This window comes from Lucilia cuprina, chromosome 5 (assembly GCF_022045245.1).
Source record: "Lucilia cuprina isolate Lc7/37 chromosome 5, ASM2204524v1, whole genome shotgun sequence".
Lineage (NCBI taxonomy): Eukaryota > Metazoa > Arthropoda > Insecta > Diptera > Calliphoridae > Lucilia > Lucilia cuprina.
Window position 1 is genome coordinate 4374726 of NC_060953.1, and position 23989 is coordinate 4398714.

The window sequence follows — 23989 nt, forward strand, 5'->3', positions numbered from 1 at the left end:
AACAGATTCAAAGTTATTAGCAAAAAACCAAAAACGAGATTGGGAAAATTACTTGCTACCAGGTTCTGTTGGCCTGGTGTTTGACCAAAATTTTTTGGTTCAACTTTTATGCAATCAAAAATTTTGGTTTTCTCAGTGCTGACTTTAACGCTTTGTAACTTTGAAGCCGTTTAAGCTTTTCGAGTGAAATTTTGTACAGGACTATAGGCGGAAATGAATTTTTCAGTTTTGTCAAAAAAAATTGCCACGCCCCTTTTTTACATGGTTATGGACCTTTGAAGTTTATGGAGCATAGTTCAAAGGGGGTGTGGCAATTTTAGTTAAAAGTATAACCAAAGTAAAGCTGAATTTCTGCTCTTTCCTGTAGTTTAAGAATTATGTTTGTATCTCTTATAGCAAACGAGTTATTAACAAAAACACTCAGCAGTCAATTAATTAGGGTTGGCAAGGTTATTGTCTTAACTACAGAAAATATTTGTGATGGTAAGTCAAGACAAAAACCTGTCATTATGCTACATATCAATAGATGGTGCCTCTAAAAATCAAATTGCGTTAGACACCCTGTGATTTTATTACAGACAGACTCAAAATCGTTTTTAGCACTAAAGTAGACTTAGAAATTGTTTGTAACAACAATCCTTTTTGTATATAAAGGAATTAATTTTTAGCTTCAATTTCAAACTAGAATTGTTAAAGAATTGTTTTTGAAGTTATTAGCGCATTGAATGATTTCTATTCATATTTATTATACTACAAAACTTACCTGGTTGTATGTATTTACCTTTTTCCAATTAATTTAAAAAAACAGATTAATTTATAATTGTTTTTTATTTATCTTTATTAGTAATGTTTTCATTCAAAACAAAATTTTAATATTAACGAAAGCGAAATCTCATAGCAATACTGACCAAGAAACCAGGTTGTTTTTTTTTCTGCAGCAGATTTCCCTGTTACGACACAGATGTTGAAGAATGATGGGCTGACATTAACACCCTGACAAAGTTTATTCCTTAAATAAAAAATAAAGAGATAACACATATTTATTAACCATTACTAAAAATTTTTAATCATAAATATTTGTCTGTAAAATTGCATAAAAACTGCAAACACTTTTTGACCCATTCACACCCTTTTTTCTTTGTTATAACAAAAACTAATATTGTCTCTACACACTCAGGCGACAATATTTCTTCTATATATTAATAGTACATAGTTACTAGTATATAGACGGTTTATATATATAACCGGGAAATTGGTTTGTATTGCTTATTAAGTTTACACCCTGTTCAAAATGATCTAGTGATTTAAAAATGGTAAATGGTCTTTATATTGTTATATAAAATTGAAAACGTTTGAAAATAATATGAAAAAATTGCTGCATTTGCGCAATTGAGCCAGACAGGAGCTAGAATTTTAGCCCATACCTCAAACAGAAAGGAGTTGTGGGCAAATGTTTTTTGTTTTTCATAAAGAAAAACACTAAAAGAAATTTACTAACTAGAGATTCTAAGAATTTCAACATCCTATATAAAAGACTAAACTATACCATAGACTAGACTATAGGTTATACCATAAACTAGACTAAACACTAAACTATTGACTATACTAAAGACTAAAGTATAGACTACACTAAAAATTAGACTATAAACTAGACTATAGACTAGATTATAAACTAGACTATAGACTAGACTATACCATAGATTAGACTATAAACAAGACTATAGACTAGACTATATACTAGACTATAGACTAGCCTATATACTAGACTATAGCCTAGACTATAGACTAGACTATTGACTAGACTATAGACTAGACTATAGACTAGACTATAGACTATACTATAGACTAGACTATAGACTATACTATAGACTAGACTATAGACTAGACTATAGACTAGACTATAGACTAGACTATAGACTAGACTATAGACTAGACTATAGACTAGACTATAGACTAGACTATAGACTAGACTATAGACTATAGACTAGACTATAGGCTAGACTAAAGGCTAGACTAAAGTTTAGATTACACTAAGCATAGACCAGACTATAGAATAAACTATAAAATATTCTTATATAGTCTGTAGAATATATATTGAATTATATCTAAACTAGGCTATCGACTAGATGATAAACTAGGCTATAGAATAGTCTTGTTCTATATTATTGAATATACTTTGAACTGTACTACAGACTAGAATAAGGCCTATAATATGGACTAAACTATAAGCCCGACTACAGACTAGACTATAGAGAAGAATATGCTTACATTAAACTATAGACTACACTTTAGACTAGTCTATAGACTAGAGTGGACTATAAACTAGCTAAGTTAACTTAAATTAAATTCCTATTAAAATATCAACGTTAAATATCCTTTAATCCTGCCAACTTCTAATAAGATTCTCCTTTTCAATAAGCCAACAAAACTACAAATGTTTTATTTTGATTATAATTTGAACCGAAAGCGACCAGCTACTGGCGATTAAACACACTGTACTAAATTAAACTTAATTATTTTTTAGTATCATTACGATATAAAAACACTGGAATGAAAAAGACAAATACTATTACTAAACAAAATATTTTTCAGGCGATATCTCTTCGCACAAGGAAATATTTAGCTTGTCGTTATCGTTAACGATTGTAATTCCATAACTTGTATTATCCTCTTTACTTACACGAAACAATATATTTAGCAACGTTTTGTGTATGTGAGTAAGCATTGAGAGTTTCGTGTGTCTGCATTTCCTTAAACACTCTCTTTTTTGTTGGTTTATGCATTTAAACTTTGCTATGAAAGATTGTGTGTGTGTTTATATATGTCTATGTTAATGTAAAGTTATGTGTGTGTTTATATTTGTTGTGTTTGGTCAGTTATTGAGTATGAGTTTCCCAGACAACACCCTTCCTTTTTCGGTGAGTTTTATACCCTTAAAAAACACACACACACACACATTTATTAAGATGCGAATAGTCGAATAGGAGTTTGTTGAAAGTTATAGACTAAGAGGTAGAGTATGTGTGTCGTTATATATTTTATTTTTAACAATTTCCAGACAAACGAAGCTTTTAATAGTTTAAATATGGCGCTTTACTGTCTGAAACGTTCTTATTTTTAAAGTAAAGACAAGACAAAACAAAAAAAAGAAATAAATGCTAAATAAAGGTTTTTAATCAAAATTAAAGATTATTTATTGTTGAAAGGATAATAAGAAACTAATGTCTTGCTGCCATTACTTTTCAGCAGACTAAAGGTATTTAGAAGGGTTTGGATACTGAACAACAACGAAAACGAGAGACATAATAATAAAAATATGTTAAAATTTTACAAATCAGGGTAATTTATGCATAATTTATTTATTTGGCAAAAGAAAGTAATTTGTTAAGTTGTTAATAAAATTTGACAACCAAAATTTTTCTTAATAACAAATTTATTTATAAGTTCAAATGGATCATGAGCCAGAAATCTATTCAAAAGTCTAGTCTATAATCTAGTCGATAGTATAGTCTAGGAAATGGTTTATAGTCTAGTCTAGGGAATAGTTTATAGTCTATAGTCTAGTCTATAGTATAGTCTATAGTCTGGTCTATAGTCTTGTCTATAGTCTTGTCTAAAGTCTTGCCTATAGCCTCGTCTATAGTCTAATCTATTACCTAGTCTATAGTCTACTCTGTAGTCTAGCCCATAGTATAGTCTATAGTGTAGTCAATAGTCTAGTCTATAGTCTAGTCTATAGTATAGTCTATAGTCTAGTCAATAGTCTAGTCTATAGTCTAGTCTATAGTCTAGTCTATAGTCTAGTCTATACCTAGTCTATAGTCTAGTATATAGTCTAGTCGATAGTCTAGTCTATAGTTTAGTACATTGTCTATTCTGTATTCTAGTCCGCGTCGATTCAGTAGTAATATCTAGTCTATAATCTAGTATTTAGACTAGTCTATAGTTTAGCTGATAGTATAGTTTGTAGTCTATATTCTAGTCTTGTCTATAGTATTTCTAATAAAATAATTAAATTTAAAATCCTTAATAGAATTTACAAATAATATAATTATAATTCTTTATCAAGTTATAAAATTCGTCAGTGAAAATCCCATCAGAACTATTTCCAAAATTTTTACTAAGAATGTGTAACATTCGTTTATAACTAACACATGGGAAAAAATCCTGTTAATGTATGTGAAATACTCCAACTGTTACACAGACATACTTTTTGCAAAAACACATTCTCTACAAATACAACTTCATTTTCAAATAGAGTTTTATAAAACAAACTTCAAAAAAAGTCAAACTGAATGCAGTCATATTAAAAAGTGGTTGGTTGTTTCGATAAGTATGTAAGTACATAGAAACCAAAGCGAAAGTCTGAAATTTTCTATATATAGTTAAAACACAGACATATTTATTACAAAATACTCATACAACGATGACAAAATAAAACTGAAACCTTTTTATGGTTTAAACATTTCATAGATACACATATTCGACTCATATACGAACGAAAGAAAGACGAGAGTGTATAAGCCGGGAACATTAAGTGTTATATATAGGATAGAAGAATACCAAAAAAAGGGAGTTTGTACAACAAACTTTAAAAATACAGTCAGAGAAAAAAACTCAATTAATTACCAATAGAAAAGGTCTAAGTCTATAGTCTAGTCTATAGTCTAGTCTATAGTCTAGTCTATAGTCTAGTCTATAGTCTAGTCTATAGTCTAGTCTATAGTCTAGTCTATAGTCTAGTCTATAGTCTAGTCTATAGTCTAGTCTATAGTCTAGTCTATAGTCTAGTCTATAGTCTAGTCTATAGTCTAGTCTATAGTCTAGTCTATAGTCTAGTCTATAGTCTAGTATATAGTCTAGTCAATAGTCTAGTCTATAGTCTATAGTCTAGTCTATAGTCTAGTCTATAGTCAATACTATAGTCTCGTCTATAGTCTAGTCTAGTCAATACTATAGTCCAGTCTAGTAAAGTCTATAGTCTAGTCTATAGTCCAAACCCTTTAATATGGTCTATAATCTAGCCTATATTCGAGGGTATAGTATAGTCAATAGTGTTTTCATTAACCGACTTGATTTTTATTGTAATTATTAATATTTTCTTCTGTTGCCTTTACAATTTTTCACATTCAACAACTAATTGTTGTGGTGCCTTCGTAATTATTTAAACTTTCATTAAATTTTCACAAGCAATTGCTATTCCCGGAATTTATACTTTTATTCTGTAACTTTTTCGTAATACGCTTTTTTACACATTTCCTAGGGTAAATCAGAAGAAGAAAATAGAACCTGCAACTACCTTTCCGTTTCTTTGGTGATTTTCATTTCCGTTTTTGTAAATACTAGCACTCGTTGTTGGTAGTTTACCCCAAATCGAAAATATATACTAAAGGAACTCACAAACACATAAATATAAACCTATACATATATAAATACTTATATAGTCTGACATTACAATTATTTGCAATGTCAGCAAAACCAAAATGCAGCAGCAGCATTTGTTCAAAAGATTGAAAGGTGTGGAATGGAGTTTACAGTGAATTTTGTTTTACCACGCCTAGGGCGGTGGCAGGGTTGGCAGACAGTCAGTTTGGTAGTACAGCACACACACACACTCACTCAAACACAAACTCTCGTTGCACATTTATCGATTGAAAATTGTCTCAGAATTTACAAAATACGGGTCATTGATCTGCTCATGCTTTTTGAAGCACGTAGTCTACAGTAAAAACAAAAACATTAAAACAGGCGACAACGATAACGACGACAATAATAACAACAACAACAAAAATAGCGACAACTACAGCAACGACATACTATAAACTTTTGTTACTGGCGACATAATTTGAAGGGTTGTTGCAAATAAATATGAAAAACTTAAAATATCCTTGCGTTGATAAACTTTTCAAACGAAATGTTAAATAAGTAAAGAACGTTAAACGTATTCTGGCTAAAAGCAAAATTTCACTTTAATTTCTTTTTTATCCTTTTGTTTATTTGGACTTATTGTTTTCCCTTCGTTGCAAGAACATTCTAGGAAAAATCTACGTTTAATAGTAGTGGTAAGGAAGAAATTCGAGTTTTTCTTGATTTTTAAACTTTCTGCTTTATTTCTCACACTGTTGACATTAATAACTCCTTCTTTTGTTATACCTGTTCCTGGAAACCTTAATATTCTCTATCTAAATTCTACTTAAACAATTGTTATACCTGTTCCTGTACCTAGAAGCCTTAATATTCTCGCTCTAAATTCTACTTAAACAGTGAGGTTTGTTTGAAATCTGTACATGAGGAATCTAATCAGTATCTTCTAAGAATTAACTATTGAGTTGGATGCGTTCAGATTTTGATCGTTTTAGAAGGTTTGCCCTTAACTCTAAGAGAAGTTTCGTTATCTGCAATTTGATGTTTTCAATATTGTTAATCATTAGTAGCCAATGTTGTCTAAAAACTCTCGAATCGAACCTAAGACCTCTTATCTGACTTATTAGAACTTTAACTACTAACTACTGGAAGCACTTAAGTTTTCAATAACTAATCGTTATCGAGTAGGGAGTCCGATTACCCTTAATGCTTCAAAACTCATTTTCATATCTCAAAACATTGTTTTAAGTTCTCAATTCTATTTACTCAATCGTGAAGACTTTAAAGCTATCTAATCTTGAAGCATTTTGATGTTAATCATAAGTTTTTCTTTAGGTTCAACTATTCATCTCTGGGAAGACTGATTTTGACCGAGAGCATTCAAAGTCTAACTTCTTTTAATGCTAAAATCTCATGCCCCATTTTAGGGATCTCAAACGATCGTTTGTTTATAGACTATGGTAGTTAACGATCATCCAAAGATCCTTATTCTAGAAATCTTAAATGATCGATTGTCTATTGATTATAGCTTAAAAAGTTCTCGGGTCAAGCTATCCAAAGACCTTTCTTCTAGGGATCTTAAATGTGTGTTGCCTATAGCTTAAAAAGTTATCGAAGTAAGCTATTCAAAGATCCCCATTCTAGAGATCTTAAATGATCGATTTTCTATTCACTATTGCTTATTATTCTAGGGATCATTGAAAGTTCTTTGATCAAACTATCCAAAGACCCTTCGTCTAAAGATCTTAAATGATCGATTGTCTATTGACTATAACTTAAAAAGTTCTCGGATGAAGTTATCCAGAGACCTTTCGTCCAGGGAACCTTAATGATCGATTGTGTAGTGTCTATAGTTTAAAAAGTTCTCGGACTATAGTTAAAAAGTTTTCGGATCAAGCTATACAAACACCCTTAAATGATCGATTGTCTATTGACTATTGCTTGTTATATAGGGAGACCATTGGAATAACATTGGTGCTTAATCACGCAACCTTAGGAGTTTCGATAAATATTAAGGGTTAAAAAATAAATATAAAAATGTTTTTATCATTATCTTAATACTTTTCAAATCCCCACCGAATTCTAACAATTAATTCCAAAACTAACTTGTTTAAAAATGAGGTCATCATTTGACAGGATTAAACAAATGAAAAGCATTACAATACCATCAAGATAATCTTCCAAAAAAAAACCAACAAATAAATAGTTTTGTACAAAAAATGCAATAAAAATTCATATAAAACAATTTAATAAAACGACTCCTCCCATGAAAACCCATCTTTATAACATAACTTCGCGGTCATTGCTTGATGTACATACCCCTTATCTAACCATTTCGAAGACAAACAGAACCCCCTTGGATCTGACAAAAAAAAAAAAAAAAAACATACATGGCCTTAACATTAACATTCAAAATTTCCCTGCAAAATGGGAAGTTCAATGAAAAGCGCATGTCCCAAATGAGGAGCCAGTAAACAACAAACCTATAAGTTTGGTGGTATAGGAGACATTGAAAATTGCATTTCATAGACGAAATACCGAGGCTAATGGCCTCAAGAGCATATGAAAAAATCATGCAGAATAGAGAAAAAAGAGCCGGAGTAGGAAAATGCACACAAGAGCACTAAAACTGCAGCCAAATTGAAGGCATTGTACTACAAACAAATTGCAAAAACTCATACTCACCTTGTAATGTTGAAGGCGATGATGATGATGTTGGAGTTGATGGCGCTGATGGTGGTGGTGGTAAAGTCTGCACAAAAAATATTACGAAATTCTAAAGAACCGACCAAACAACCTCCTGGCATTGACAATGGCATTGGTAGGGTATATGACTATGAACATTCAATGTGTTCTTGAATATTTTCTGTGTATTTATCTGAATTTATGTTGAAAAATCATGCTTTTTCAATGTTGTCTCTGCTCTATTGCATCTACTTTTATCATAGTATTTAGTAGGTTCTGCACACTCCTCTAGTAAATACAAGAATAAAATGTAACTTGGTGTTTTTTATTGTTTTGTTTTGTGAGTTTTTGCTGCTGATTGAAGTTTTTGCTGTTTGAGCTCAATGGCTGTTGTCGGTTCGGTTTCGCATGTGTTGAATGGTTTTTATTTTTGCTCTGTTGTTGGCTGGTTGTTGGGTTATTATGTATGGAGAGCTATTGAAGCAATGTTTTCAGGGCCATTGCCATTTGGAGTTTCTTTATTCTTTATTTTCAATGTTCATGTGGGAATGTACTCTATTTGATGTTTAAGTTAAGTTGGGTTTTAGGATTGAGTTGTTTTCGAAATTACTTTGGCAGTTCTTTATCTGAAAATCAAAAATAAAGTTTTAGAATATTGAGGAAATTAGAGAAATTATTAGGAAATGGAAATGCTCAAATATCGGAATTTGTTACTCGCATTCCTCGAGCTATATAGAAGTTAGTTAGTTAGTTGGATGCAGGATACATTTTTCTCCTGGAACTTCATCGTGAAGAATGCGAGCTTCTTTTTTAGTGTCTCGGCCGGAAATCAAACCCATGGTCCGATCCGATAGACTACAATTTTGTAAATTTTCTCACATTCTTCGAGCTAAATAGAAGTAAGTTAGTTAGTTAATTAGTATAAAACAGGAAGAATGTGAGCTTCTTTGCCAGTGTATCGGGTGGAAATCAAACCCACGATTTTCGATCTTATAGCCTAAAACACTAATTTCGAAATTTTAAAGAAGATTCCAATTTTGAAAATGCTCAAATATCGGAATTTCTTACTCGCATTCCTCGAGCTCTATAGAAGTTAGTTAGTTGGATGCAAGATACATTTTTCACCTAGAACTTCTTCGTGAATAATGCGAGCTTCGTTTTTAGTGTCTCGGGCAGAAATCAAACCCATGGTCCGATCCGATAGATTACAATTTTGAAAATTTTTCTCACATTCTTCGAGCTAAATAGAAGTAAGTTAGTTAGTTAATTAGTTTAAAACAGGAAGAATGTGAGCTTCTTTGCCAGTGTATCGGTTGGAAATCAAACCCACGATTTTCGATCTTGTAGCCTAAAACACTAATCATAAACTGACATACCAGAACCTTAATCATTAATCCGAATAGAATCTTCATAATTAATTCGACTAGAACACTAATCACGACTTCCCACTAAGGTGAGAATCGAACCCGCGATCTCCTATCTAATAGGACACTAATCACATCTTAGTTTATAGACCTTTCTTGGAGAAGTTTCCTAATTTCTTAAGGACCAATTCGAGAAGATGGCAACGTTCTGAAACACATACCTATTAGATTTCCCTAAATATATTATAATGCTCTTTAACTAGTCGACTTCTGAACACCTCCCTATTCCCTATATAAGTTTATAAATTCGTGTTTGTTGTGTGTGTGTTTGCAATTTTTTCATTTTCCTGTTCTTCTATTTCTATGGAGTAATACTTATTATGATGTTGTATGAAAAAAAAATGCAATTTCCCCCTTTTTCATTTATTTATGGTATTTTTGTTTTCTGCGGTGTGTCTGTCAGTATTTCAACTATTGTCAGTGTTTGTTTTCATTTTTTTTCAACTCTCGGCTCGTACTATTCTCAACAATTGAAGCATGAATGCAAACGTTTTTTGTTTTGTTGTGCCACACTGCAACATATGACAAAGTAAATAAATATATAATGAAAAACTCATGCCTATTGACTTCTTTTTTGTATGATTTTCAGTTTATGCTTTTTGCCATAAAAGATAATTTGTAAACGATATGGAAAAGTGAAGTCGTTATATTGGCAATGTCAACTTTGAGGAAAATATTAATGAGTTCAAATGATTTTTTTTTTTGGAAAACAATTGGAGTTGCGATTTTGTTAAAGCATTTTATCAGAAAAGTTTAGAATTCTTTAAATTCGCATCTTCCTAACACTTCCTTTTTCCCCTTGATATTGCTTCTTTCTCTCGATTTGGTGTATAATTAAAGCTTGCAATTCTAATAGGATCCCAGCAAAATCACAATATTTATGAACAATTCATTCAAAGTAGTTGATTTTGCATAGAACTGCTGCTCAATGTTTACAAAATTGATGACCCCAACTTATGCAAAGCATTGTGTTGGTACTAGAAGAATAGGTTGTGGGAAGGGGGATAGAGGGAGTAGTGTTTGTGGACATTTGATTTAAATCTTCTAATATCGAAAGTGACAGGGAATACCTCAGAAGGAAGTTTATTCCTGTAATGTTTTGTGCGGTCCACTGGCCAATCTACCACAAATGGGTGTGTTCTTGAAGTAAGTCGTATGTTACGCAAGAATATATTATGTCGAAAGTGACAGGTAATACCTCAGCATTCTACATACTAACTATTCTACATTCTACATACTAACAGTGCGTCTGAATTTTCCCTGTAATGTGTTATGCGGTCCACTGGCCAATCTACCACAAATGGGTGTGTTCTTGAAGAAAGACCTGTCTTACGCAAGAACATATCGGGAACAAGTTCCCTAATTTCAAAGAAACACATTACATTATATTATCTATAGAACAGTGCAATACACCCCATGTTCCGACGGTGCTCCAGTGAATCAATAGTGTTGGATACCCTACTGTCACAGATAAGTACTTTCGTCCTCTCCTGTTCGCGGTCGAGTAGCTGCAAAATACACTTCGAAGCTCCGGCCCATACATGAGAAATAAATACTTAACAGGGATGAAAATTGACCATACTTTCCATAACTTTAGAAAGTTCTGAATGATCATGTCGAGAGTTGTAGGCGCGTGGAGTCAAGGATTGCCGACACTAATGTGCACTGAGCTTTCCAGAAAAAGTCTCCTAATGGTTTCTCACAAGCAAAACTATCGATGGTGGTGGAGAGCGATTTGAATGGCATGAGACATCATAGATGGGCTTCCAATGTGACTATGATGGGCACTGTTCTTCTCGGTCTCATTAGCAGGTTTTCATTAGCAAAACTGAGGCTGTTTCTCACCTTTGATCGATAATGTAAATTCTACAAAGGTTGGCTTCCGCATGGAGGTTAACTCACTCAGTTTTGGATCATCAGTTAAGTCGTACATAAACACGTTTTATTTCATGGGTCGGTTAAATAAGGATCAGTCTAGGTTAGGCTATGGTTGGGACTAGAATGGCAGCTGTTATTCAAGCTCATTATTAAGCAGTCTAAAATCGGTTAATTTATATAAAAAGTAATGTTTCATAAACACTGGCCTGAATCTGAAAAGTAAGTTCGATTAAGTGGGATCTAGTATTTATTTACCTTTTGGCAATGCAACACATGCAACTATATTGCCAACTTTAACACTGAAGTATTGCCAATCATTTAATAGTATTTTAACTTTGATTTTTCCGTATAGTGATTGTGGCACTAATGAATGATGCGACAGACAGACAAGCCTATTTAAAACAAATCAAGCGCATATTTTAATCAATGTTAATAGTCATGACTTTGACAACTTACAATAGCTGCAACAGCAATAGCAACATTATTTATGGCTATTAAGATAATAATAATGAAACTTTTTTTACTGTGAGATAAAAACATCATAATTATGAAGTTGTTGACACCGATTGTCAAACACAAAGTAAGTAACTGCAATGTTAACATTTTTTTTAATATAATAGAACAACAGCATACATTTATACTTTAATACATATGTATAAAGTTTTTACATGTATTTAATGTATGTGTAAATTTAAGTATATTTATACCTTCAATAGGCTTTTTTCTACTCATAGTAATCCCGTCTGTCATTCTTTCTTTTTTGTTGTACCTCCTTTTTAACTTTATCTAGTGGGTTGAGGAAAAACATTGAAATTGAAAAAATGTATATGAAATAACAAAAACAACAACAACAAAAACATCGGCAGCCATAGCAGCAGCAACAATAAAACATTTTATTTTCTATAGTAGAAAAATACAAACGAGTTGCAAGGTCGACGAACGCCAACTAAATAAACATGATGAAATATTTATTTCATTTCTCCCTGTCCCCTAGACTCACTCCATGCCTTGCTGTTATGCCAGAGAGTTGGTAAATATTGCAAATGATTGCATAAAGTGTAGCCAGATTATGATTACATAAACAGAAATAAACTGGCAACATTACTATATGAATATACAGCCTAAACTTACGGCTCACGCTCTGTATTTTCTTCTTAAATCTGATCTCAATTAGTAAACCATCTGTCAACCTTTCTTATTCACATAAAAAGGGATTAATTTATCTACTTTATGACAAACTATAAGTGGGTTTCGTTAGCTGGCTGGCTGACTATTCGTCCGTTGTAGGAGTAGGTAGAAGGGTTTCACAACCATGTGTCATATCCATATACACATTATATAATCACACACATCTCTACACTCTACATATTCACACATAATGATAAAATATTCTCATGCATTAAATATTTTCTTCTACAAAATTCTAGTAAAAAACCTGCATGAGTATTTTGTGATGGCGAAAAAAGTGAAGAGTATTTCGCTGGTAGTGAGAGTGAAATGGAGAAATCTAGCAGAGTTAGCATAACGATGATGAGTTGTAATAATAACAAGATAACATAGAGAAAAACGAATGTAAATAGATTTACAAAGCGTTAATATATGAGTTATATCTCAAGAAAGTGGTGTAAAGAGCGGTATAAATATTTTATATATAAATATTTATAAATAGAACTAGTTTGTCATATTATTTTATAAGATAAAAAAAAACTAAAATATTTTTTAAACTAAAAGACGAACTATTTTAAAGCAAATTTAATTGCACTTTCATTGTATTAAACTAAGAGCAAAGAGGATGAGGAGGAATAAACAAAAGCGATAATGAGGATAGCGGAATCAACTAGAACTGAACTAGAACTGAATTGAACTAGAACTGAACTAGAACTATACTAGAACTGACCTAAAACTGAACAAGAACTGAACTAGAACTGAACTAGAATTGAACTAGAACTGACCTAAAACTGAACTAGAACTGAACTAGAACTGAACTAGAACTGAACTAGAACTGAACTAGAACTGAACTAGAACTGAACTAGAACTGAACTAGAACTGAACTAGAACTGAACTAGAACTGAACTAGAACTGAACTAGAACTGAACTAGAACTGAACTAGAACTGAACTAGAACTGAACTAGAACTGAACTAGAACTGAACTAGAACTGAACTAGAACTGAACTAGAACTGAACTAGAACTGAACTAGAACTGAACTAGAACTGAACTAGAACTGAACTAAAACTGAACTAGAACTGAAGTAGAACTGAACTAGAACTGGATCTTGAAGATATCGAGAGTTAAAACTATTTCAGTTTTTGTCCGGAAATAAACTTTAAGTTTCAAAATCTGTTAAGAAAAAAGTTTAAACATGATAAATTAGAGACTTAAAGTAACAAGTACCCATTAGTCAGATTTTTATTTTACTTTAACAATCATTTTTCACTAATTTTATCTTCTAAATATATTTTTTGTTAATCAACTTTCCATCACCAAGTTTTCTTTTTATAATAATACAAACATTTAGAATATAAAACTTTTTTTCCACTAATGATTCCCTAGAATTTTCAATTTCTCCCAACACAAGACATTTAGAACAAGAAAAGTGCAAAATAAAAAAAAAACGAATCAAGAAAAAATTCAATTGAAAATGTTAAAAACAAAAGTCATTTTCCTCTTCTAGAGAAAACTTGTTTTGGAAAGTAGAAAAAAAAAACGAAACAATCATCTACAAATTTCGCAAATGATGCAACCAGAAACCAAAAGAAGCCAGTTCTGGCACACAACGTTGTTGTTGTTGTCGCCGCCATCGTCGTCAACATGGTATCAGTAGAACAGGGAAAACTCAACCTCACTTTTCATTTTTCTTGTTACACAAAAACATAGAGAACTTGAAAAAGCAGAGTAACCTATAGAACAAAGGAAATACCAATGGGAAAATTATATTTAAACCATAAACTCATGATGATGATGATGATGATGATGATGATGATCAACATTATTATCATCAACAACAACTTCTACTGCAACATCATTTACCAAATAAGCAGGAATAGAACGAATAAAAAAACAATAATAAAAAAATAAAAACAAACTTTAAAAATTCTACTCTTCTTAGAATATTATGGAATATATATTATTTTGCCAATATATGTATGTATGTGTGCATAAATCATGAGGTAGTAGAGGCATGTAGTGTTATCCAGTCGGGCCACAGTTGTTAGAGTGGGGAACATGGCCATAGTATAAAGTAAAACATAGAACAGGTCATTGAAACTGTGGCGTTGCTTTTATTAACTCAAACCATAAATGTCTGCAATTCTCCTCTAACTAAACCCACTCCCCAAATCCCATTAAAACAGCAGCAGCAAATACAAATGTCGTTGTATGTAGACTGTGTTGTTCTATCTGAAAGTATACATGTTTTGTTGCACACATAATGTTTTTTCCCTAATAATCTAATGTTGTATATTGCTGTCTGTATGCCTCACCCTCCCCGAAAACTTGCTTTAACTTTCTACAAATTTCTATGCTGTTCAAATACTTCACACTACTTCTCTTCCAACACCTCTTAAGCCCAACAACTCCAGAAGTTTTAGCTTTGCAGTTTTTTTCTGTGTTGCATGACAAATACTACGAGTGAGGCAACATTTGTATTATTTTGCAGTGTATTGTGAGATTTTTCATTTCAATTTTGTTGTAGCAGTGTCAAGTTTATGTATGTGGTCATGAACTCTATTTTCAATGGCGCAACAACAAGAAAACCAGAAAAAATATAGAATAAAACAAATGCGATAACTATTCAATGATAACTGGATAAAAGATTTAGGAGAGAATTGTGCAAATAGAGAACCCTACTTAAAACTTTATCTGAGTTTAATCGTTTGAAATTTGACAAACCGAGGATCTTTTCAGGCTCTAAAATATTACAAATCAGCTCTCACTTCCGGTTACTTCAGTTCTAGTAAAGTTTTAGTTCAAATATAGTTCTAGTTCAGTTCTAGTTCAGTTCTAGTTCAGTTCTAGTTTAGTTCTAGTTCAGTTCTAGTTCAGTTCTAGTTCAGTTCTAGTTCAGTTCTAGTTCAGTTCTAGTTCAGTTCTAGTTCAGTTCTAGTTCAGTTCTAGTTCAGTTCTAGTTCAGTTCTAGTTCAGTTCTAGTTCAGTTCTAGTTCAGTTCTAGTTCAGTTCTAGTTCAGTTCTAGTTCAGTTCTAATTCAGTTCTAGTTCAGTTCTAGTTCAGTTCTAGTTCAGTTCTAGTTCAGTTCTAGTTCAGTTCTAGTTCAGTTCTAGTTCAGTTCTAGTTCAGTTCTAGTTCAGTTCTAGTTCAGTTCTAGTTCAGTTCTAGTTCAGTTCTAGTTCAGTTCTAGTTCAGTTCTAGTTCAGTTCTAGTTCAGTTCTAGTTCAGTTCTAGTTCAGTTCTAGTTCAGTTCTAGTTCAGTTCTAGTTCAGTTCTAGTTCAGTTCTAGTTCAGTTCTAGTTCAGTTCTAGTTCAGTTCTAGTTCAGTTCTAGTTCAGTTCTAGTTCAGTTCTAGTTCAGTTCTAGTTCAGTTCTAGTTCAGTTCTAGTTCAGTTCTAGTTCAGTTCTAGTTCAGTTCTAGTTCAGTTCTAGTTCAGTTCTAGTTCAGTTCTAGTTCAGTTCTAGTTCCTTTTTAATTCTCTACTCTCGAATGTTGGTGTTGGCCATTAAAGAATACATATAGAAAACACAACTCAAGGGACCAGGGTAAGAGCATTAAATTTAGCAACCAACCAAACGACTTCAGAAACATACATAGACATACAAATAGCATAACAAAATTCACTTCTACCCCCACTCCGCTAACATTTGGAAAATATATAACTACAAAAAAACAAAATGCGCTACACATAGAAAATTTTATTATAACATCAGAAAATACACCACATTGCACTTCAAAAACTTTAACTTTTTTATATTCCTATGTGTTTCTATAAAACAGCATTATTATCTAGTTTATCATCAACACGAACATCATTATCATCTAGAATTTGCTAAAGCAAAGTTATACAAACAAATGAGAAAGCAACAAAAAAGCTGCAAAAAAGAAAAATAATATGAAATAATCATTTTCAAGCTCAACAACGCGGTGAAGGTCATTGCTACCAAAAATTGTAACTCCCTTTGCCCTACTCTACTAGCAGGCATTTTTTTCATCTATACGAACACTACGATAGCATATGTACAAATACGTTGCTGGCTGCATGCATACTCAAGCTGTAACATGCATACTTTTGTAGTTAAATTTGTGTATGTGTTTGTATTTATGTTTATTTTTCGCAAATGGAATGCATTCATCCAACATAGATTCGTGTACTGAGTGAAGTTACGAAATGATAAAATTCGCAAAATTTTCTCTCTATTTGCAGAATTTTGTGGAGAGTATAGGATTGAGAGAGATGTAACCAATTACATGTGATAAACTAAATAGTCAGCGCCTAGAAGAATAAAAATAACACTACAATTGAATTAGAACTGAACTAGATTTGAACTGGAACTGGACTAGAACTGAACTAGAACTGAACTAGAAATGAACTAGAACTGACCTAGAACTGAACTAGAACTGAACTAGAACTGAACTAGAACTGAACTAGAACTGAACTAGAACTGAACTAGAACTGAACTAGAACTGAACTAGAACTGAACTAGAACTGAACTAGAACTGAACTAGAACTGAACTAGAACTGAACTAGAACTGAACTAGAACTGAACTAGAACTGAACTAGAACTGAACTAGAACTGAACTAGAACTGAACTAGAACTGAACTAGAACTGAACTAGAACTGAACTAGAACTGAACTAGAACTGAACTAGAACTGAACTAGAACTGAACTAGAACTGAACTAGAACTGAACTAGAACTGAACTAGAACTAAACTAGAACTGAACTAGAACTGAACTAGAACTGAACTAGAACTGAACTAGAACTGAACTAGAACTGAACTAGAACTGAACTAGAACTGAACTAGAACTGAACTAGAACTGAACTAGAACTGAACTAGAACTGAACTAGAACTGAACTAGAACTGAACTAGAACTGAACTAGAACTGAACTAGAACTGAACTAGAACTGAACTAGAACTGAACTAGAACTGAACTAGAACTGAACTAGAACTGAACTAGAATTGAACTAGAACTGAACTAGAACTGAACTAGAACTGAACTAGAACTGAACTAGAACTGAACTAGAACTGAACTAGAACTGAACTAGAACTGAACTAGAACTGAACTAGAACTGAACTAGAACTGAACTAGAACTGAACTAGAACTGAACTAGAACTGAACTAGAACTGAACTAGAACTGAACTAGAACTGAACTAGAACTGAACTAGAACTGAACTAGAACTGAACTAGAACTGAACTAGAACTGAACTAGAACTGAACTAGAACTGAACTAGAACTGAACTAGAACTGAACTAGAACTGAACTAGAACTGAACTAGAACTAAACTAGAACTGAACTAGAACTGAACTAGAACTGAACTAGAACTGAACTACAACTGAACTAGAACTGAACTAGAACTGAACTAGAATTGAACTAGAATTGAACTAGAATTGAACTAGAACTGAACTAGAACTGAACTAGAACTTAACTAGAACTGAACTAGAAGTGAACTAGAACTGTACTAGATCTGATCTAGAACTGAACTAGAACTGAACTAGAACTGAACTAGAACTGAACTAGAACTGAACTAGAACTAGAAGTGAAATAGAACTGAAATAGAACTGAACTAGAACTGAACTAAAACTAAATTTGAACCAAATTAATAAAACAAAAACAGAATGCTACTGGAACTAATCCAGATTACTGAAAGACAGAATTGATCCCAAAAAGAACTCATAAGGATCAGCAACAGAACGTAGCGTATTAGTAACAATCCTTATAAACAAAATTGTCCAATTAATTTTTCCTTGATGTAGGGTACATAGCCATCGTTCTCATGTTCTCTCATAGCTCATACTTTATAACCTTTTACAGAATTCAAACTTGCTCTCAGAGCTGTAAATAAGGAAAATTCGGTACTATTGATGAAATCGCAAACAAACACATGCAACATTTTGTATATTGTCTGTAAATGTGGAGAAGAGTATGAGTATGTCTAGTATGTTTGTTTGTAAGTTTTATTGCATACATATAGGAAGAGAAACAGTCATACAATAACAGCAACAGCAACAACAACTAAAAACTACTATATACTACTACAATTTCATTTACAGGTTCAATGTCTGGTGGTTGACCTACCCATGCCACTCACTTTAGTAGAACTCATACTTATTGTATTGCTATATTTAACCAATTTGAGAATTTGGAAGATTTTTTTGCAATTTAAATTAAAAAAACCATTAAAAATAATTTATAGTTTGAACAATAAAAGGCTTCAACAAAACAATACAAATTTTAAACAGATTTTAGTATTTTTTTGGAAAAAGTTAGGAATATTACAAAAAAGCATGTTTGCAAAATGTGTCAATGAAATTTTTGCTTATGGGTAAAGGAAGCACGTGTCCTCTGTTCTCGCTTAAAGACGGCGTAGTTATACAACCCCAGTTTATTCCACAATAAGAGTCAAATATAACCACACAATTTACATGTTTCTCCTTACTCCTGCATTAAACATAAATCCTGGCTAACAAAAACTCAACAAAAAACAAACCCAATATGTTTTATTGTGTTTTCAAATAGACCAATTTCAAAAATGTTTTTTTTATTAAGGGTTGTGTCTGGCAGAGCATAGAACCCGGATAAATATATTTCCATGCATACACAAGTGTATGAGTATGTGCCAAATTCTAAAGGATATAAAGTATGTCTGTCAGGAATCACATTCTTTATATTTATAATTTTTATGCAAAATTTTTTTAAGGTTTGAGTTCCTTCTTAGCTGAAAATAAAATACTTATTTAGATTTTACCAACAGATTTTTTTATATGAAATATTTTCTTTTTTTTCTTAACTACCCTTAGGAAATATTTGATATTTTAGTCCTGGGTTTTATTTATTTTCGTTTTGTTTTTGCAATTTTCTCTTTTTTTAGTTTAAATTGAAAAAGAACTTGGCTGAAAGTAAAAATAATGATAAAAATATATAATCAAGCTTAAAATATATTTTAAGTTTTATTTGAGGGTTGCAAACAAGAAGGACAGACGGTTTACTAAGAAGAAGTAACAATAATTGCGTTTTAGATTTGCTATTTTTTGGCAGGGAATGAAGGACTATATGCTTCCAAACTAATTGCAGGAGTTGAAAGCAAACTTACAACCCTGTATTTTATTAACAAAGATTTTGCCTTTAGCTAGAATAGTAGTTATAGCAGCAGACATAATTTCTTTCAAACTAAATCTAAATTAAATTATTTGTTTGAAAGTCATTATAAATTCAAGATTTTAGGAAGATAAAAAACAGGTTTGTTTCCAAAAGTGAAGTCCAATTAAAGTTCAGTTCTGGATCAAACCCAGTTCTGATTTGCCCCAATTGTACTTAAGCTTTTGATCAAGTAAGTTCTGGCACAGTTGAAGATCACTTCTAGAATAACTCTTCTATTTTAGTTATGCTTTAGTTCTGTTCTAGTTCTGTTCTAGTTTTCTCTAGTTCTGTTCTAGTTTTGTTCTAGTTCTGTTCTAGTTCTGTTCTAGTTCTGTTCTAGTTCTGTTATAGTTCTGTTCTAGTTCTGTTCTAGTTCTGTTCTAGTTCTGTTCTAGTTCTGTTCTAGTTTTGTTCTAGTTCTGTTCTAGTTCTGTTCTAGTTCTGTTCTAGTTCTGTTCTAGTTCTGTTCTAGTTCTGTTCTAGTTCTGTTCTAGTTCTGTTCTAGTTCTGTTCTAGTTCTGTCCTGGTTCAGTTCTAGTTTTGTTTGTTATTCATTTCATTAAAGTTCTAGATCAATTATCAAACAATTTTCAGTCCAGTACTGGATCAGATCCAGTCTAATTCTGATTCAGACTTAGATCAAATCTGCATTAGTTTCAGTTTAGTTCTGGATCAACTTCTTGTTCAGTATAAGCCCGAGTTCTGCTTTCCTACTTCTCGATCTTTCTTTAACTTTCAAAAGTATGTATGGTATTTTTTTACTTCCCATTCACTTTTTATTGTTTGTCCCATCAAACTTCAAAAACGAAACTTGTTCCACTATATATCTATTACCACATATAAGTTGCTATAATGTTTTCCTTAACTTACTCCTTTTCTAACATTCACTATCTATCTATTGCCTTATGCGAAAACTTTTTTTCTGCCATTAAAAAAAACTGAAAAAAACAACAACCATGAATTATGCAAAAAGCATACTCGTGCAACATTAGAATAATACTTATACAACACTTAGATTTTTCTACAATTCACTTCATAATAATGCCGTATTCTAATACAATGTACTGCCACAACCAATGCTTTACAGAGGCATTGGAAACGTGTGCAACGTCGCAGTTAGGCAGTGTGTTTTATGTTAGAATTAGAAACAACTTTAGCAAACAGGAATGGCAAAGACCTTAGCCTTGACTCTTTCCAATAGTTTATTAGCCTTATGGGTGGAGAAGTTTTGCTGGTTTTACTTGCGATATTTGTACGTTAGTTTGAAAATTTTTTCAAAATAGTTTTTAAGGAATAGGGGGGACATTTTGAGACTGAGAAATGGAACAAAACTGAATTGTAATAACCATAATGAGAATGGTCTAGCCTTATTATAGTTTAGTTCTGAATCGTCGTTCTTTTTAATCAATTTTAGTTTAGTTTTAGTTCTGTTCAAGTTCTGTTCTGATTGTGCTCTAGTTGTGTTCTAATTGAGTTCTAGTTTAGCTCTAGTTCTGTTCTAGTTCTGTTTTAGTCAGTTCTAGTTCTGTTCTAGTTTTGTTCTAGTTCTGTTCTAGTTATGTTCTTGTTATGTTCTTGTTATGTTCTTGTTATGTTCTTGTTCTGTTTTAGTTCTGTTCTAGTTCTGTTCTAGTTCTGTTCTAGTTCGTTTCTCTTCAATTTTGTATCATTATTTATTTGGTTCATTCTAACTTCGATTCTAGAGTAGTTTTCTTTGGTTCGCCTCAAACCACTTGTAAAGTAGCATGTTAGCAATCTTCTTTTTATTTCCATTAATGATTTATTACTCCTTTTTTAATACATTAGAGTTTCATGTCGTTCGCAGACCCTAGACAGTTTTTGTTTTAAAAACAAAGAAAGTTCAAAACGCCAAACATACAGCAAAATTCATAACTTTCATTTAAAACTTCAAAAAAAAGTTAGTGAGTCATTACCACCACAAAACAGAAGTTGACTTAATTAAAAAAAAAATATTGCAAATGCAAACAATAAGTATGAACTCACACAAAAAAACATACTTGAATTTTCATTTCCGTTTTAGGGATACAACAACGAAAACTTGCTTTTTTTTTGATATTTTTAACAAAATGCAGTCAAGCATTATAAAATGCAAAAAAAGGTATAAACAAAAAATTGTATAGACTTTAACAAAAGAATGGCAAAAAGCATGAAAACCACCCAAAGCCACACAGAACAGACATTTGAAATTGGGTGTTGTCCCTAAACCTATTTAATGGATATAAACTAAAAGGAACTGCAAGAGCAGTAACAACAAAAAAGGGAGATTGTTGGCAAATAGGAAAACAAAATATCTAACTTACAGGTGAGTTTCATTACTTTGTTTAGTTTAACAACAAATAATAACACTCTGGCAACTTTGTATTCATTGTTGCTTATGTTTGTTTATACAAACTCCCTATTTTATTATTTATTTACATTTCGTACTCTACACTAGACTACACTTCACACTCACACGTCTTTTACTATTTGTTTAGCTGTAGCCATGTCAAGGTTATTGTACTTTGTGCTTTTTACATACAAGTTTACATCATACATCTTTAATTGTTTACATGTTTACACAAATCCCTACACATATGTATGTAAAAAATAACTCTCTATATCTTTATTACTCACTCTATTGTTTTCTTTTTTGCTCACCTTTTACCCCACAGTTACTTCTATTGCTTTTACCTTTAAAAGCCCTTTTCTGGTTGCAATTTTTTTCTGCATTGCATGTTGTTGCTTCATAAATAAATGAAACCGACAAGAACAATAGCAATAAGGAGTAAAGGTAGTAGAGTACTTAGTCTAAAAACAAGAGTAAAAACATTGACTCAGTTGTGTTTTTTTTCTATTTTTATGCTTTTTCAAAAAGCATGTATGCATTTTAAGCTTAAAGTGTTGCCATATTGTTATAAATATTTAATAAGGACTTTTTGTTGTAGAATACAAGTAGAAAAAAAACGTATTATAATTATAATAACAAAAATAATACAAATAAAAGCAATTGCCCCACCTTTATAAAACAGCAACAACAAAACAATGAAATTTAAATTAAACAATGTCTGGTCGGAAATCATAACAAAAACAGTAAAGACTTTTAAAGATGAACTGTCAAGACTACAGATTGATCTATAGTCAAGACTATGGATTGATCTATAGTAAAAACTATAGATTAATCTCTAGTCAAGACTATAGATTGATCTATAGTCAAGACAATAGACTAATCTATAGTCAAGACTATAGACTGATCTATAGTCAAGACTATAGACTGATCTATAGTCAAGACTATAGACTGATCTATAGTCAAGACTATAGACTGATCTATAGTCAAGACTATAGACTGATCTATAGTCAAAACTATAGACTGATCTATAGTCAAAACTATAGACTGATCTATATTCAAGACTATAGACTGATAAATAGTCAAGACTATAGACCGATCTATAGTCGAGACTATAGTCAAGACTATAGACTGATCTAAAGTCAAGACTATAGACTGATCCATAGTCACGACTGTAGATTGATCCATGGTTAAGACTATAGATTGATCTATAGTCAAGACTATATGTTGAATTATAAACAAGACTATAGATTTATCTATAGTGAAAACTATAGATTGGTCTATAATCAAAACTATAGATTGATCTATAGTCAAGACTTTAGATTGATCTATAATTCACACTGTAGATTGATCTATAGTCAAGACTGTAGATTGTTCTAAAATAAAGACTATAGATTTAAGACTTTAAACTGATTTATCGTCAAAACTTTACACTGATCTATAGTCAAGACTTTAGACTGATGAAAAACTGATTTATCGTCAAGACTTTAGACTGATCTATAGTCAAGACTATAGATTGATCTACATTCAAGACTATAGATTGATCAATACCCAAGAAGATTGATTTATTGTCAAGACTAAATATTCTATTGAAAACATTATCGGATATTGTTTAAAAAATTCTATTGAACAAGTACTTTTCTAAAGTATTAGTTGGAATAAGATTTCCTCACGAGACGTTTATCCATTAAACATTTTCTTTCATTCTTTGAAATTTTACTGTGAAAACCTGTAGTACGTACTCTCGTTATAGTTTATCATAAATATTAAAAAACCTGGTCGTGAAAGAAACAACAAATGTCGCCATACAACATACGTACATATGTATATAATGAACACCAACCTACTCATTAAGTATAATAACACTTACACATATTCATACATATACACATTATTTTGCATAAACATTTGTACATTCAGGTAATTGTGTTCCAATTGCAGTCAGTCCTACAATTTTTCATTTACAAAACACAAACATCAGGCAAA

General features: G+C 31.8%; 1 long non-coding RNA gene across 2 annotated transcripts in view; it reads right to left on the reverse strand.

Annotated features, from left to right (window-relative positions):
* Positions 1–822: 822 nt before the first annotated feature.
* Positions 823–23989, reverse strand: part of LOC124420382 — a 33911-nt gene continuing 10744 nt past the window's right edge. For both annotated transcript variants that reach the window (XR_006941160.1, XR_006941161.1), the window contains exons 3-4: positions 8050–8675; positions 823–1009 (exon numbers count right to left, since the gene is read on the reverse strand). This is a non-coding gene — a long non-coding RNA (uncharacterized LOC124420382). The remainder of the gene's footprint in view (positions 1010–8049; positions 8676–23989) is intronic.